Below are 14,424 nucleotides of genomic sequence, written 5' to 3'. Positions count from 1 at the left end.
CTGCCTATAACAATAATGGCACTTTCAATTGTCCACCCCCTCCCTGATAAATAGTTTGGGTATTTAGTGAGGGTAATAGTGATGGTTCTTAGCCTTCTTCCTAGTTCAGTGAACTCCCCATATGCGTTGAAACCTTCCCATTTGGCTAGATTCTGACTATAGTATTTGTCCAGAAATAAAGATGGCACTCACAAAGCCAGCAAAAACTTTGAAACATCTCAGTAGATTCAAATTTTGGGCGTCTACCCCGTTACTAGTACATTTTTGACCACCTACTTGTTTATGATAAAGGGATAAGTTAAAACTGTATTTGAAATAAAAACAGTAAAATGCCTTTTATTTTCTTCTTTATCATCTTGTCTTTATAACCTCCTTTTCTCTTTTGTTTACTTCATACTTGTGACCAGGGATAAGTGAGAATTCCTGTGACAGTCTATCAAAAATTTCCTCAAACTTTGGGTGGTACCGTGAATTTTCGGCACATGAATTTTCCGCATTCCATTAAAGTCAGTGCTCCTACTTTAAATGTTAATAATAAATCCCCTATACAACCAAATTTTGCTATGTTTGTGTAGGAAAAGCAAAAACAAAAGTGAAAAAAAAGTTCCAACAGACCTTGTGGTTTTCCAGTAAATCACAGTTAAAGTTAAAGCAGACGTATAAGAATTGTGTGTGATGGACAGCATGCAGAAGGACAGGATGAACATTAGGCCATGGAGGCAGGACCTGAGATTGAGAAACAGTGGCACTATATGTCAACTGAGCCCAGTAGAAGCAGTCTCTGCTGTCAAAACAGCAGGACACCACATTGCTAGCTGGCATTATGAACTGAATGAGATCTGCAATGAATGCCACCTATAAAGGTGTCTAGAAGTAGTGTGGTGACATTGGGCCCAATGATGCAGGATATAAGATGGGTTAGCTAGAGCAGTAGCAGGGTATGGCCTCTGGTCAGCTATTACCAGGGAGACCACATTGCTAGTTGCCAGCAAGAGCTGGGTGGAGTTCACTGGTAATGCCACCCAGATGTGTACATACAAGTTGCATGAACGGAATACTGAAAGTCAGCAGCAGCAGCAGAAGGAGGCAGTGGGCCCTGAGACAGAGCATGGACCACACTAGTAGCTAGAAGCAGGACTGCATAAGCAATGCCACCCAGAAGTATATATGAAAATATCAAGAATATTAGTGTGAAAGTGGGAGGGCCAGATCAAGATGGTGTGTACAGCTGGATCAATCAAAATTCTCAGCAGCAGTGGATAATTTAGACAGTGGGTGTGTATTATGTCCTACTCATTTCAGTAGAATCAGTCAAGGTCGTCAATGCTGGGAATACACCATGAGATTTTTGGGCAGATAGATGGTTCAATAGATAATTTCTAACACGTCTGATCTGATTTTCTATTGATTTTGTGATTGATTTCTCATAGAAGTGCATGAAAATCAATCAGAAAAAAAATTATCTGAAAATCGATCGGACAGTAAATCTGCTGAAAAATTTCATTGTGTATTCCCAGCATTATGTTCACAAGCCACTTAGTAATTGCGATTGATCCAGCATAGCAAACTAAAGGATCACCATCTGCAGATCTTTAACTATGCAAATCGAGGGATAAGTTAAATCTGTATTTGAAATAAAAACAACAGTAAAATTCCTTTTATTTTCTTCTGTATCATCTTGTCTTTATAACCTCCTTTTCTCTTTTATTTACTTCATACTTGTGACCAGGGAAGAGTGAGAATTCCTGTTAAAGTCTATCAAAAATCGATCAGAAAAAAACGATCTGTAAATCGATCGGACAGTAAATCTACTGAAAAATCTCATTGTGTATTCCCAGCATTATGTTCACAAACCACTTAGTGATTGCAATTGATCCAGCATAGCAAACTAAAGGATCATAATCTGCAGATCTTTAACTATACAAATCAGGTCCAAGATGCACTGGTGCTGCTGTCAGTATGGATTGCTTGGTTTGAATTAACTAAATAAGATCTAACTAAGATCTGAAGTGTCTCAGCTATTTATTTATCTACTTAACCTTGATTAATGCTAATATAGATTCTTGAATATTCACTCAGCTGTCTTGTTTTTTTTTTTTTTTTTTGGGGGGGGGGGGGTGTCTTGGAGGGTGGTGTTACGTAAGGTACTGGAAATGAACATCTGTAAATATCAATCCTAATTTGTAGTCCAGGCCTAATTCAGTGTAAGAAGACATTTTTGAAAGGCTACTCAGAGATGGGTTTCAAATATAGATAGTCAATGAATGAGATGCTAATAATTCTGACTTGCATGAATATTGATTGCAAATTGTATGCAGGCTGGAAATTAGCTAATCAGATTTACCCCCTTTCAGATTTAATTAGCCTATTTATAGCTTACTTATCTTATAAACCATTAGTCTTAAGAGTCTTGAGATTCTGAGTACATTTATGGTCTCAGTTACATTGCATTTCCACGGAACTACGATTTTCGCATACCGAATTCCATAGTGGAAAGTCAATTTCTGATCGGAAACTCAGAAATCTGAATTCTGCAAATTCCGGTGGCTCATCCCTAACATTTGGTAAAACAAGTGAGATGTTTGCTATTTTAAGATCAGCATGGAGCTGTCAGTAACGAAGGGTCTGCATTCAGTAAAACTGACAGACAAAGGAGACAGACAATAGGAAGAGCCACCCTATTTTGCTACTCACTCCATTTGATCTGATATACGCTGGGTGGGACAGCAGAAAGCAACAAAACACAGATGCATGAGTAGAACATATTCAAAAAGCTTTACCAGTATCCCTTTAGAGGCACAGGAGAAAAGTTGATCCAAGAGATTCAGAGAAACTGGAGAAGGCTTGCAATTTAAAATGATGCTAGGGATGGGTTTCCAACTCTTTTATGCTGTCACAGCACAGAAGCAGAAACTTGCAGCAGAACTGCTCAGGGCAGAACACGAGTAGGAGAAGAATCAGCATACTCTAGCCAGAAGTGGGAGAACATCGCCATAATAGAACACAGCTCACTGCCAAAACCTACTCAACAGCTGAATAATCATGCAGTCTTTCGGTAAATTACCAAACTATTACCGCATGTGTTAAAGTAAATTTAAAAAATACTCTAAATTACCGAATGAGGTTTTTTTTTTTACTGAACAGGTTTTAGTGAATTGGGCCTACTGTGTTGTGCATTATATTACCACAACTGTTCCTTATGATGATAATGTCAGCAAACAAGAAAAAAAAAATAGGCGTAGCAGTACGTTGGTGTTAAAGAGACTCTGAAGCCACTTAAAAGACGGGTTTTTACCTTGTATTCAGGGATGGTCGTAGTCAGCCAACTTCGCTACACTGGAACTACGCATAGTTTTACACAAATACGCTACGCCAAACTACGGCTTCGAAATCAAATATTCGCTTCGTATGCATTTCATAGACTACGCGTTAAAATACGCAATTACGCGTAGTGCGAAGGGTAGTTTATGCAGATGCATATGCCCGGAAGCAAAAAAATGTACGCATTAATTCCTCTTTAAATGCTTATATCGAGAACTCTTTTATGCGTACATTCCCCTTTCCAATGTGTAAATTTGTAAACATACAATCACACACGGAACATTAGACGCGAGTAACGCATTTGTAGTTCACTACGCAATACACATGTTAACTACGCAGAGTGGGTGTAAGCTACGCGTAGCGGTACTTCGCTACGAGTAAATTCGTAAGCGTAGTTCTGAAACTTCACCTACGAACTATGATGCATAGATGCGAACAACGATGCGTAAATTCGCACTGGCGTAGTTTCTGCTCATCCCTGCTTTTATTTAGGTTAAGCATGTTTGCCCCTGCTAAAACGCCGCTATCCGATGGCAGAACTGTGTTTTTTACCCCCCAAATCCTAGGGCAAAAATCGACGACTTTCCTGGTTGTGGATTTTGCTGCCCAGGGAGGCAGAGCTTTGGGCTGTAGCTCTGCCTCCATTCGTGCGGGTCCCCACCTCTCCCCACCCCTCTCAGTAAAAGAAGACTGAGAGGGGTGAGGAGAGGTGGCAATCAGCGCCAATTGACGCGCATGGAGGCAGAGCTACAGCCCAAAGCTCTGCCTCTTTGTGGAAGGAGCACTGCAATGTGCCCCAGGGCATTTGGTGGGTAAAAACCATTGCTCTGCCGTGGCCCGTGGGATAGCGGCATTTTAGCAGGGGCAACCATGCTTAAAGGGGCACTACAGTGAAAAACTGTAAAATTTTAAATATCTTCGAATGTATACAAATAAGAAGTACATTTTTCCAGAGTAAAATGAGCCAGAAATTACTTTTCTCCTATGTTGCTGTCACTTACAGTAGGCAGTAGAAATCAGACAGAAGTGACAGGTTTTGGACTAGTCCTTCTTTTTATAGGGGATTCTCAGGGATATACTTATTTTCAAAAGCACTTAGTGAATGGCAGTTGCTCTGTCCAACTGCCAATACATTGTATAGGGAGCAGGGAAGCTGGCCAGCATCATTGTTTAAATCCTTTTTAGGGAATATCTTAATAAAGAATAAAAGCCTTGCTGAGAATCCCCTATGAAGAGATGGGCTGGTCCAAAACCTGTCACTTCTGCCAGATTTCTACTGCCTACTGTAAGTGACAGCAACATAGAAGAAAAGTAATTTATGGCTCATTCTACTCTGGAAAAAATGTACTTCTTATTTGTATATGTTCGCACATATTTTAAATTTTACAGTTTTTCGCTGTAGTGCCCCTTTAATCTAGATAAAAGGTAAAAACCCGTTTTTAAGTGGCTTCAGAGTCTCTTTAAGCACTGTGCTGCTCTGGAGAAAGTGAAATCATCCCCCTTTAAAAGAATAAGTTTTGCACTATACACTGTGCATTCAGCTAAACTTTTCCATCCGGAGATTGGTGTGAACAAACCCTTGAAGAGAAAATAACTACATCAGTCAAAACCTTTTAGGCTGAAATGAGATGTAAAAATACTTTTCCAGCAGTGAAAAATCTTCAGTTAAACTTCCATTTTCCTTTTTATTAGGCTGAGTAAAGTACTTGTTTGCATAATAATAGTACATGTCTTAATAAAGAGGAAAACTTTGACGATATTCATCCACTTAGTGTAGGCTGTGCGTTATGTACATTATTCCAGATAATCTATCGCATTTTAGATACTACTGCGCTTTAGCAATAATTTAAATAAAATGAAACATTGTGACAAGATAATAGTTTTCCATTTCTCTATTTTCAGTGTTGTGCAGTGGGAGATCATTACCCTGTCACAACACTTCCTTGGAAATTACTTTTTTCTATTACATGAAATGATTTAAGGCTTCCAACAAAAAATGTTAGAAAATAATGATGCTAATAATACAAAAAATTGAATAGCTCCAGGTCTGCAAAGTCATCTAGGAAAAAAAAATGTGTCCAAAACTCAGTTAGTCTTCACTAATGAGCTATTCTGTGCATTGTAATGGCACAAAGCAGCTTATTTTATCTTCTGATGTTTTGAAAGGTGTGCTATAGCAGCTGTTTATTTTATGTTATTACAGCTCAATTGTGTCAATAAAGTCTGGAAGTTTAGCATTGGAATATCCCAATACACCATGCTGTGCAGCCATTTCCTATAACATTAAAGTGTATGAACAGTTTCCCAGATTTTTCAACCTCTGCTTTCCTCCGTTACTATTTAAGACTAATAAAGTATATTTGAGAATAATAAAAAAAAGATCTAAGGTATAATTTGTGGCAACAAAATTACAAAGAAATAAGTGTTCAATAATAGTTCAAAGCACAATTTGCAATTCCCATAGAAGAGAAGAAGAATCACATTGCAATCGCTGCCAAAATGCCGCATGCAGCACATTTGTGATTTACAAAAATCGCAAATGCTACAGTGGGAATGATCCCATAGGGATACATTATTCACATCACTTGTTTACAATTACTGATCTACTGATTGATGGTGATCAGCAAAGCACTGAAAAGTTCCCTAGAAACTGAGTACATATTAGTTGGCCGTGGATGAGCTGGGCACAGGGTGAGCCAAATGATGGCTCACCCTGCTGCCGCTCAAATCCTCTGCGGCGCTAAATACCATTTCCCCTCCGAGTTGAAGCAACTCACAGGGAGTATTGTAATTCAGGGTATGGCGATTGCTGGAGCCCCAAATTACCCTTGTGTGGGTTGCGCAGCATATCACTTATAGCTGCGCCCAGCTTTGGTGCTCGGCGCTGAGCGCTAAGAGCCGAAATGACCTGATTTGCAAAACCCCCTGTGTGAAACAGTCATGATTTTTCTATGTTCAAAAGAACAAGCAAATTCAAACATTGTCATCAGAAAGAAGGAGAGAAGACACTCATACATCAATCATAGGATTAACTTGAACATATCATAATTATTATCATAATTATTATTATTACATTATTATTGTTAATAACATTAGTATTTTTATATATTTTTTTATAATGCACTAACATTTTACACACACTGTACAATGTACACTGTACACCGTACTGTGCTGCAAATTGCAAAACCTAAAGGCATAATCAGAGACTACACAACAGAGGACCTTGCCCAATTTAGCTTACCATCTAGCAAATCTAGTAAGTGAGAGAACATAGTAAACAGTAGGCAGGTGAAATGGAACTCTGGCTAATTAGTGATGGTTACGAAGGGAGATAAGTAGGGAATTTTGAAGGAGTGGAATTTGAGGGCTTGTTCGATGTGTTAAAAGTTAAAGAAAGTTTAATGTGGAAAGGGATGGATTTTTTTTGTCTATTAAAACATAAATGATTGCATCCCTCTCCAAAGTTATACCAGAATAGAGTGGAGGCTGATAGTTTAAATTAGCAAAATAAACTTAGGCTGTCCAGCATGCACTAAAACACAAAAACAAGACCTTGTTGCTGTGAATGCTTTATGCAACTGCATCCCTCTCAGCAATGCTCAAGAGAGAGGAGGCTAAGCCCAACCACATTTTTGCAGCCAATTTCAAAATTAGTCTGGACATGATTTAGTGTAAATCCTGCCCTGTATGTTCTTTTTTATGTAGGGGATGCTCATTCGGGTTCCAGGAATTACAATTTCTGCATTTACGATCAGAAATTGGCTTACCACAGCCGTAACTGGTAATTATTCCACGGAAATACCTCATTTCCACAGCAATGAAATTTTAGACCAATCACAAAGCTCAAAAGCATTGGACCAATCACAAGCTGTAGAATTTTTCTGTGGAGATCGGAATACCACTGAAATTTTAGACCAATCACAAGAGTCAGTAAAAAATGAGTCGATAGAATCCGAGTCTTGTGATTGCTCTTACATTTCTCTGGTTTTCCAATTTCCGCGTCACGTGGTACTTGTCAAGTGTCACGTGGCACTTGCAAGTGCCACGTGGTAAGTGCCACTTGCAAGTGCCACGTGACACATGGCAAGTGCCACGTGACACGTGCCAAGTGCCAAGTGACAGTCAGACAGCAGAGGAGAAGACACTAGTGCACACTAACTGTCACAATGCCACTGCTCACAGCACAGCAGTTCTGTAGAAAGCTAACACAGTAGTACTACTACTCTAACAACTACTAGCACACTGACTGCAGTACTACAGTACTAACTACACAATAACACAGTAATCCTATCCCCTAATCCCTAACCTAACCTATACCTAAGGCTAATTGCTGGCCAGCAGGCAGCAGCTGGCCTGGTCTGTGCACAGCACACACTAAGACACATAGCAGCTGCCTGCAGCACACACTGATTGTCACACAAATGACATCAAGCTAATTAATGATTCAACAATAGTGTAGTGATAGTAGTGAAGGGGTTAATCACTGAACAGCTTATCACTGTGTACAGCCCTTGGCCCAGCAGCACTGGAGCACACACTCTGACTGTCACACTATAACATCAATCAAGCTAATTAACAATTTAACAATAGTGTAGTGATAGTAGTGAAGGGGTTAATCACTGAACAGCTTTAGGTATATAACTGTGCACAGCCCTTGCTAGGCCACCAGCACTGGAGCATGTCTCTCAGTGAGCATTCAGCAAGCTAAGACGATATGTTTTATCATGGCAGCCCTCCTTATTATACAGGGGGGCTGGCCAGTGTTCCTTTCTGTGATTGGGTGCCAGGGTTTAGGCTGGGTGCCCTCTGATTGGCTCAATGAGGTCAGGTGGGGCTGGACAGGGTTCCCCTCTGTGATTGGTTTCTAGGGCTTCTGCTGAGAGCCCTCTGACTGGCTCCAGGACGTCATCTCCTTAGTTACCGTATTTCAGATCCGGATATCTGCAATAGCCGCGGATATTCGGGTTATGCGGGCAAATATCTGCAGATAGCTAACCGGATCTGAATTGGATAGCGTAAAAAAGTTTGGATATCCGGGTTACCCGGATATCCGGAATCCTGATGAGCAGCACTGATTGTTAGGTACAAGAGTGTTAGTGTAACACTAATCCCCCCTACCCCTTTTTTAATATACACTAATCCCCCCTACCCATTTTTTAATATACATGTATTTCTAAAATCCTTTACATGTCATTGATCATCTAATGTAAATGAAACGTATCCATAAGGTGCAACATATTAAAAGTAAAAAAAAAAAGTACCAACTGGTTTGTATTGTGAAATCACGTCATAGTCATTGACCTCCAGAGGGACTATGTGACTGAGGCCTGTGGGTGTGCTGAGGATCTGTACAGTATCCTAGTATTTAGACACTATAACTATAATCTTGATAATATTAGCGGCATTAACTTACCCGGCGGTATGATTATTTTCCAGATTTTAGGGTCTTTTTAAATTGTTTCAGACCCTAAAATCAGGAAAAAAAATCATGCTGCCAGAGTCTCTGCAGCAGCCCCTGCTCTCACTCACCTCCCTGGGCTCCAGCGCTGCAATTTTACCTCCGTTCTCTGGGTGGCACTGTAACTCTGTAGTGAGATTGATGACGGCGATCAGAGCCTCAGAGGAAAGGAAGGAGAATGGCCACCAAAGTCTGGATCCCCCAAGAGGTGGGTAAAAGCACCCGCTGTGTGCATTGCTCTGCCTTGAGCTCCCAGCGGCTAGCCCGCACTACACCCGGAATTATCGACAGGGAGGTTAGTATTTTGTATGAGCAGATAAAGCAATGCCCTGAAAAAAAAAACTTGTAGGAGTGCCTGATGCACATTGTACATGAGCAATCTTCCAAGCACAGTCAACTGTAAATAATGCAAACAGAAATTAACATCTGTCAAAATGTCCCACAGAACTATCATCAAAGGTGAGTGTGTGTTGTTGCCCATCTCTTATTAACCTTTTCAGCCGCGCGGACGTGAGCTTCACGTCCGCAGCGGCAAGTGCTAGAGCCGCAGGGACGCGCTAGTCACGGCCCTGCAGTTTGGGTGGTCTTCAGGCGATCGTGCGGGCAGATGCCCGCGATCGCGCTGCTGCTGCTAGCAGAGGGGATTGGCTGCAGGGGACAAAAGTCCCCTGTGCCAATCCGAGCATGTCCGACGAGAATAAACACTGTTTTTGTTCAAAAACAGTGTTTATTCTGTAAATGGAGCCGCCGCGCTATCTCCCGCCGTGATTTCCGCCGGTTTCCGCCGCCCGATCGTTAAATTTATGAATGGAAACAATGTTTCCATTCATAACTTCCCCGCCGCTGCTGTGATCGGAGGCTTCCGATGGAAGCCTACGTCACTTCCCTGGTTACAATGTAGTGATACATTGTATCCCCATTAGCGTACATTGTACGCTAATGGGATTTTTGCTCAGTAGGGACATCTTGTGGCCAAATAGTATAACACACCTACTAACTTTGGGGAATAAAAATAAATGGTTATTTATGTCAAGAGGACATAAAATGAATAAATATTGGGCTAAAAATTAGTGATGGATGTAAAACTGAAAAATTGCACCTTTATTTTCAAATAAAATATTGTCACCATACATTAAACTAGGGGTATAATTTTAACATTTAAATAACGAAGACAAATGGCCAAATAAAATGTGTGGATTTTAGTTATGGTAGCATTAATTATTTTAAAACTGTAATGGCTGAAAACTGAAAAATAATGCATTTTTTTATTTTTTTATTATTATTCCCATTATAATACAGTTAGATTAAAATAATTCTTAGCATAATTTACCACCCAAAGAAAGCCTAATTGCTGGCGGAAAAAACAAGGTATAGATCATTTTGCTGTGATAAGTACTGATAAAGCTATTGGGGAATGAAAGGGAGTAGCGCTGACAGGTGAAAATTCCTCTCGTCCATAAGGTGAAAAATCCCCGCAGGCTGAAATGGTTAAAGATGCACCAAGCGCCAAATGGTGATAAACACAGTGGGCGTTGTGCAAAGGATGGTCATTTTTCAAATTGAAATTTAAGTCTATTGGACCAAACTTTGATGTTAATCACGTAGCCCTAATACAGGCCATTGACACCAATTGTGTATATCAAAACTAACCCAGGGAACTTCTGAAAAAAAATCAGCTATACCTTATAGTTTTTAAAAAAAAATAGTTTAAGAATGAAGCTGCTGCAATCAAAAATTGCATTGTATTTAAAATGTAATTTTTCCAATAAAATACTTTTTAACCTTTATGGCCCATATGCAATTCACTTTTTCATCTGAGCTTTCACCTAGGAGATAATTTTTCAGCTTCTATTTAAAATAATTTTCCAGCACTTTTCAATTAAAAAAGTACCTAAATGTAAATGAAACAGTGATGTCAAAATTATTTTGAGTATTTTCTTGCTTTCTGGTGGCTTAAAAAGCATTTTATCGACAGATTTAAAAATATCCCCTTGGAGATAACTCAGGTGAAAAAGTGAATTGCATCTGGGCCTATGCATTAATTCTATACACACAGTCCTATATACTTTGACTATACTTTTTATAGATCTCTATATACTAACCCTATATATGTGTCCCTATATAGCTATATACACTGCCATTAAGATTACCCCCAGGTCAAAGTGACACTGGTGTAACATCTGCTGTGCTGTGCCCTGTCAATGACCTCTGTGATCACAGATCATAGTGATCATGGGATCAGGATTCAATAAAATAGCTTGTGATTTCTGATGGGAGACCTCAGCTATAGTATGGCAGCTTTGGCTCCATTATACATTACAGTGGGGAAGTGATCACTATAATCCTTTACATGACCATAGTGGTCACATAGTGAACAGGGCTCTTGATTATTGCCAGGAGATGTCAGCTGTCATATAACAGTGTTGGAGGAGCACAAGGACCATGGTACGTGAAATCTATGTTGTAAAAGACATAATATGACCCAGGTATATTTCAGTTACTACAATTCTTTAGAGGTAAATGGCTAACTTTTTCATATAATCATGTAAAATATTTGTGTTTAACTGTTACTGAAATAGCTTCCTATATAAGACTGTGCTATGGGATTAGCCATGTTTGTTGCCAGGCATTGGATTAGTCCGGGTGTTGAATATGAGAAACAATACCTTCTCTGTGCAGTTAATCAAGCAAGATGGGACATTTCCAGACAGTCCATAATCCAAAAGAGAGGACGGATTCCAGGCCTGCAAATAAGTTTAAATTCAGTTTCAGACAGTTTTGGAGATGAACAGCTTAAAACCAAATTCAAATTGAAAAGTATTTCTAAATAGCATTTAATCACAAATAAGTCTTGTGGAGAACTTCAGTATGTTTGTAGCAATTTTCCTTGTAAGTGGAGTTTCACTTTAACCACTTACTGTATATCAGACACATTAAAATGTCCTGTTTGACCATCTTTTAACGGCAATAGAACATTTTAATGCGCTGCATGCCCGCTCCCACTGCTCGCACCCACCGAGACTGATACTTCTGTGATTGGTTAATGGAAACATGTGTTTCCTGAGCCACTCAAAGTGACTGTAAGGAAAGGATGATTGCTTCAATAAGAAGACAATGATCATTCCTGTAACAACACTGCCTGTGTGCGCTGAACTCTGTTCAGAGCACACAGAATAAAATGTGTGTGGACATCTAATGTTAAAAAAAAAATACAAAAGACACATTGTACACCACATTTTACATAACATTAATTAAATGCAATTTATTTAACCCCTGTTTTCATGCTCCCCTGCCCATCATATTTACTAAAATAAAACACTTGTAAAAAAAAAATTGACGGCATTTGACAAAAAATACATAAATAATTACCTTAGTGACTCAGCCTTTTTACTATGTATGTCATGACGGTATATTACACAAAACAAAAAAAAATAAACCTTTATTTCAAAATAATATATTGTCAACATCACCAAACATTGTACTAAGAACAACATTTAAGAGTTATAATACCTGGAACAAATGGGCATATAATATGTGTGGGTTTTATTTACAGTAGCATTGTTTATTTTAAAACTATAGGTTATGGAATTGGAGAAATTGTGTAATTTTTTTCAATTTTTTTCTTGTTTTTTTTCCCTTTAAAATGCATAGAATTTAAAGTAAATTATTGAAAACATAGTAAATTGCTGAGTGTGCAATCACTGTGTGGGCAACTATGTATGCAGTTTTACACTATGATTTTTTCAAGAAATACTGCGCTCCACTGGTAAAAGTTCACTCACAAAGTCCAGGGGATCGCAGTTACAAGAGGTCCACTCCACCTCAATCAGAACTATTTGTGTCGGTTCACTGCGCTACTTGAATCCCTGTAAATCATAAAAGCATATAGTGCCCAGTACTGCTTATATCAGGCTATCCGTAACACCTCGTGACGCACACCAGAGGGTAGTGCCACCACCTTATGGGGAATTTAGCAGGTCCCCCCTCTGTGCCCGCACTCACCAGAAGCGCGTCTTGCTTGTTTGCATATCAATATATTGCCTTGCCAGAAAAGACAGATCCGTTTATTGGATTAAAACATCCCACAGGCTTACAGTTTGCTGGATACAAGTAGCGACTTCACCGCGGAAAGTACACAGCCACTCGCTCCCACTGCTCGTCCTGTTTCCTGGTCACGTCAGTGCGCTCCTCCGACTCCGCCCTACGCGTTTCGTCACACTCCGTGACTCATTCAGGGGCTCATCAGCCCCTGAATGAGTCACGGAGTGTGACGAAACGCGTAGGGCAGAGTCGGAGGAGCGCACTGACGTGACCAGGAAACAGGACGAGCAGTGGGAGCGAGTGGCTGTGTACTTTCCGCGGTGAAGTCGCTACTTGTATCCAGCAAACTGTAAGCCTGTGGGATGTTTTAATCCAATAAACGGATCTGTCTTTTATATATGCCTGGATCTCTTTGGCTGGCAAGGCAATATATTGATATGCAAACAAGCAAGACGCGCTTCTGGTGAGTGCGGGCACAGAGGGGGGACCTGCTAAATTCCCCATAAGGTGGTGGCACTACCCTCTGGTGTGCGTCACGAGGTGTTACGGATAGCCTGATATAAGCAGTACTGGGCACTATATGCTTTTATGATTTACAGGGATTCAAGTAGCGCAGTGAACCGACACAAATAGTTTTACACTATGATGGTTTTATTTTTGTTTTATATGCATTGGAGTATTTTATCCTGATATTAAAGAGAGATTGAAGATTGAAAGTGAAAATGGGGTGATTTGCATTTAAAACGTTAGATCCACCTGATGTCTGAGGTGGTTACAATCCGGTGAGCGCAATATGAATTAGGACTCTGGGAGAGGATTCACGAGTGCTGCACTATTCACTGTGACATGTGTGGCTGCGTATTGCGAGTTGTATTACACAGTTACACTATGTGGAGCCTGTTTTGTGTTTTGTAGGATTGAAGGAGAGCGCAGTTCAGCAATTTACTATACTTATCTTTGGAAAAGCGAAACAGCGATCCCACGACTATTATTTGCTCAGAATTATTTGACTGCTGTAAGGTCTGATATGGACTTTTGGAAAATTCATTGACTTTCTATGGTTTGGGGTATGCATATACTCAGTAGGCTGCAGTAAGGTCTAATAAGGATTATATATACACTGAGTCCAACTCCTTGGTATGATAGATTTTAATGTGATTGGAAATTGAGTATAATTAATTGCAAAAGGTGGAAACACTGAAGGCAGCGCAGCACTGTTGATATTAACAATTAATGAAAACGAATAGCACCCCCCAAAATCCGATTTTTGGCAAACAAAAGCAAGCTATAGTTCATTTAGGTGTGATAAGTAGTGATAAATTTATCGGGAATGAAAGGGAGGAGCGTTGACAGGTTACAATTGCTCTGGTCCATAAGGTGAAAAACCCTTAGTGGTGAAGTGGTTAAATATCTACTGGTGTGTACAGAGGAGATGTTGACTGTGCATGTATAAATGAGGGTTGTGTTCCCTGATTTGGCAGGAATGCATTTGCGTAATTGGAATTGGCAGGTACATTATCCAGCAAACTCAAGGAACAAGGAGAACGCTACATGCAGAGAGAAACAATTAATTGATAAATCCATTTACACTTCCAATTTTGTAC

The sequence above is a fragment of the Hyperolius riggenbachi genome, chromosome 1, assembly GCF_040937935.1.
Source record: "Hyperolius riggenbachi isolate aHypRig1 chromosome 1, aHypRig1.pri, whole genome shotgun sequence".
In the NCBI taxonomy this organism is placed as follows: domain Eukaryota; kingdom Metazoa; phylum Chordata; class Amphibia; order Anura; family Hyperoliidae; genus Hyperolius; species Hyperolius riggenbachi.
The sequence above is the reverse complement of the archived record's forward strand: the minus strand, read 5'-3'. Positions refer to the sequence as shown.